Source organism: Carettochelys insculpta, chromosome 4 (genome assembly GCF_033958435.1).
Source record: "Carettochelys insculpta isolate YL-2023 chromosome 4, ASM3395843v1, whole genome shotgun sequence".
NCBI classification, from domain to species: domain Eukaryota; kingdom Metazoa; phylum Chordata; order Testudines; family Carettochelyidae; genus Carettochelys; species Carettochelys insculpta.
The window spans coordinates 74,211,003-74,215,494 of record NC_134140.1 but is presented as its reverse complement, the minus strand read 5'-3'; the positions used below and the strand labels follow the sequence as shown (position 1 = coordinate 74,215,494).

At 46.6% G+C, this 4,492-nt stretch overlaps 1 pseudogene; it reads right to left on the bottom strand.

Annotated features, from left to right (window-relative positions):
- Window positions 1-543: 543 nt before the first annotated feature.
- LOC142012916 (tubulin polyglutamylase TTLL5 pseudogene) lies at window positions 544-1,603 on the bottom strand (annotated as a pseudogene).
- Window positions 1,604-4,492: the final 2,889 nt, after the last annotated feature.

Genomic DNA, 4,492 nt, shown 5'->3' with positions numbered 1-4,492 from the left:
ATGATCCGGTGCAGCATGCCTTGTATCAGTCTCAGCTTGTTTCACTCCTTCAATAGTAGTTTACTTCCAGGAGTGAAGGGAATAATGGTCACAGGGTTTTGCTCTTCTCTTTTTTGCAAGTGGGGTTTTACAGATGTCATAATCTTGCAGTTGGGCTTTTTGCCAGTCCACAATATTGAGCATGGGCAATGGAGATTGGTCCAACACAACATATGTCACAGAGGCCAGTGGCACGCTCTCGGGTGGTAAACCCAGAGTTTCAGTGATACAACTCTGAGGGGCCTCTGACCCATGATAACTTCCATCGCAAATGGCTCTCACCCAAAGGAATCTCAGCAATTTCTGATGGGCTGTGGGTGCCATGACAATGCGTCAGCATTGATGTTGCTTCTTCCAGACCGGTAATGTATGCTGAACTCATAGCTGGCCAAGGCAGCTACCCATCTCTGCCAAGTAGCATCCAGCTTAGCATCATCAATACATACATCAATGGGTTGTTGTCTGCCCATACTTGGAATTTAGCACCATACAAGTAGTCATGAATCATATGTTCAGGCAACCTCCGTTTTCCTTTCCAGTGCAGCTGCCACAATGTGGAAGAAAGGTTTTACAGGCTGTGGCAATTGCCAGCTCAGCAGAAATAATGGTCTTAATAATCAGATCCTCCACACTGGCCATCAGTGTTGTGTCTCTCCCTTCTTGTTTCAGGTATCTCGGCATCCCACGCATACTTCACTTGTTCCTATAATCCTTCACTTCAGGGTCATCACAGCTGACATAGTCTCCACTCTTCTTGTTGACGCGGTAGTTGATTTAATGCATAAACTGGTTTTTAATGTTCTTGGTTCCCTGGTCATATCTGACAGTCTCAACCTATCTAGTCTTTCCTCGTAGAGGTAGACACCAAGAGGGGCATAAGATGTTACTAATACATAGAGGCACACATTAAATTTGAAGTCATATATGAGCAAGGGGTTGTTGACAGAGCAGGACGCAAGTATATTCTCTTCAAAGGATATCTAGTTTGGATTGTTGATCAGGTAGACACTGCACCCCCTGGAAAAGGCCACTGGTTTCACTATCCAGGGACTCCTGTCCTTTGAATAAGAACTGCAGAACACCTGATACTCTGCTGGCAGGATGAAAGGCTGAGGTAGATGTGGAAAGTCTTGAACCCACGAGTGTACTACATTGCAATTAACTTTCTTGTACAACCCATCTTTCTGGGTCAGTTCATATGACCTGGGGAAGTGATTGACTTTCTGAATATCTGAGAGACTATGCAGCAGATAAGGCTTCAGGTGGGATCCTGTCCACATGAGGTTATAATAATTACTGTTGGGGTGCACCTCATGGAACCCATGGGCAGTCAGAATGCTGCACACAAGGTGGCTGTCTGTTCTCACAATCTTATAGGATAAACAATAGTGTTCTCCAATCAGGTGAATAGAACTGTCTTTGCTCAGAATGGCTTCTGCATGAAACTCCAGATCCTTCTGCATCCACCAGTACACATGATGTGTGAGTGATCCTCTGGCCCTTCTTCCACCTCTTCCTCCTCTGTGGAGGAGCCAGTTTCCTTCAGGTCACAAGCCATCCCAACTGGTACCTCCTATGGGAGTTTTCATGCAGCCCAATCACAGTGGTCTCTTAGACCTTTTCTTATAAGATCAATGGCTCTAGCCAGTACAGTTGCCTCAACTGTTTCCAGATCTGAAAAAGTGAGTGTGTCCCATGAAAGGTCATCAGCTACAGCCTCCTCCTCCTGGCAGGAAGGGGGTTGGGTTGGGCCCCAGCAACTCAGCCATTCCAGCCGCTGCTCCCTTGTCCCGATGCTTCCCCATTACTACAACAACCAGCAGGCAGGCAACCACCCAAACTCCCTTCTGCACAAGCACCAGTGGTAGTTCCTCACTTGCACTTCTCCCGCCACACAGACACAAAGGCCGCGTGGCACCCCTTGCCTATGCCACTTGCAACAAAACTTCTCAGTGATGACCCACTTCAAGGTCAAGAGCTCCAGATTGTGTATGGGATAACAAGTTTCACTATCAGACAACCCTTTGCTGGCAAAGGCTAGAGGTCTACATTTGCCAGCCACTTCTTGGTATAAAATCATTCCTAACTGGCATCTGTATGTAACATAAATGGTGCGTTTGGGTCAGGAAACACTAGGACTGGAGCATAAATTAGGCAGTTAACGATCTCTTGAAATGCTCTTTCATACCTCTCATTCCATTGTGATCCAACAGGCTTTAAGGGACCCTTACCCCAGGTCTTAGTCTTGCTCTTGTTGGGTGGGTATCCCCAAGTGAGGTCATTCAGAGGCTTGACAAAGGTAGCATAATTCTTCACAAACCTATGGTAGTTATCACTGAATCCTAGAAAGGCTTTAAGCTCCCTGTAATTGTTGGGACGTGACCATGTGACAAGTGGAAGAGGATGAAGTATGGGCTGTGTGACAGGGTGTACCAACCCTACATTGAGCAGGGCAGTGGTGGCCAGGCCTATTGGGTGGAAAAGGCCCTGCCCCCAAGACCCTGCTGAGCATGCTTCAGCCGCAGCCCAGGTATAAAGGCTGGGGAAGCCTGGCAGATGAGGCTGGTCAGCAAGGGGGAAGGAGCCCGCAAGTGACAGCCACCCGAGGAGCAGCAGTTTCCCAAGGAGCAGCCACAGCAGCCACTCAATCAGCAGCAGCGGTGGTGGTGGCAGCCTCCACTGCAGTAGCCATCCACAAGCAAGAGCAGCTGAAGGAAGCACCACCAGAGCTGGGACGATAGACTGCACCAGGAATGAAGCAGGAAGTAGCCCAGGGTGGGGAACCAGGGAAGGTTCCAGGGAGTTGCAGTGAGGATTCCCGCTAGGCTGGTGGCTGGGGTCACACCCACACCACCAACAGGGCCCTGGGCTGGATCTTGGTGGAGCGGGAGGCCCCAAGCTCCCCTACCCCACTTCCCTGTGAGCCTAAGGCAGAGAGGACCTAAGCTGCTGAGGCCTGACTGGGTTGGTAGGCCAGTGGACTGGGACTAGGCTGAGGAGGCCTGGCTGGGCCACTGAGCACTATAAACTGGGAATAGGCTGCCGAAGCCTGACTGAGCTGGGAGACCTGCAAACTAGAACTAGGCTGCAGTGGCCTGACTGGGCTGGAAGGCCTGAGAACTGCAACTTGCTCACTGAGGCCTGATTAGACTGTAAGGCCTCTGAGATTTGATTAGGCTGTGGAGGGTGCACTGTGGCTATTAGGCCTCACTGCCCAACTGTAGGGGCAACTGGTGTTATCTTTAGCCATTAGGTTGCATTACCCCAGCAGCAGAAGTGAAGCGTGTTCACTAGACTGCTGCACCTGTGGACTCTGAACAAGCCCCCTGAAACCTGACAAGGGTATGGAGCCTGGAAGGACAGTGCAAGCGCCCTCAGGAGCAATGCAGGGCAGAAGACCCCACCACAGATTGGATTAGAAGAAAAACAATCTCATGAAAAAGAATCAGGGAAGGGCAGACAAATAAATAATGTCAAGCTTTTAAAATGCTTGTACACAAATGCTAGAAGTGTAAATAATAAAATGGGTGAACTAGGGTGCCTTGTAATAGAGGAGGATATTGATATAACAGGCATCACAGAAACTTGGTGGAATGAGGTCAATCAATGGAACAAAATCATACCAGGGTATAAAATAAATCGGAAGGACAGAACAAGTCATCCTGGTGGGGGAGTGGTACTATATGTGAAAGAAAATGTAGAACCAAATGAAGTAAAAATCTTAAATGAATCAAAAGGTTCCATAGAATTTCTATGGATAGAAATTCCATGCTCTAATAAGAACATAGCAATAGGGATATGCTATCAACCACCTGATGAGTACAGTGAGAGTGACTATGAAATGCTAAGGGAGATTAGGGAGGCAATGCAAAAAACTCAATAATAGTAAGGGATTTCAATCATCCCCGTAATGACTGGATACATGTCACCTCAGGATGAGATGTGGAGATAAAATTTCTTGATATCTTAAATGATTGTTTCTTGGAGCAGCTAGTACAGAAACCCATAGGACCTCTTGGAAATAGTGACCATAATATAATAACGTTTAACATTCTTGTGGTGGGAAGAACATCTCAGTAGGCCAGTACTGTGGCATTTAATTTCAGAAAGGGGAACTATGCAAAAATGTGAAGGTTACTTAAACTGAAATTAAAAGGTACAGTGACTAAAGTAAAATCCCTGCAAGTTCCATGGAAACTTCTCAAAGACACCATAATAGAGGTCCAATTTAAATGAATATCCCAAATTAAAAAACATAGTAAAAGACCCAACAAAGAGTTACCGTGGCTTAACAACCATGTAAAAGAAGCAATGATCTATTAAAAAGATATTGTTTAATGGACATCAAATCCTAGTGAGGAAAATAGAAAGGAGCATAAACACTGACAAATTAAATGTAAAAATGCAATAAGAAAAGCCAAAAAGGGGTTTAAAGAGCAGCTAGCCAAAGCCT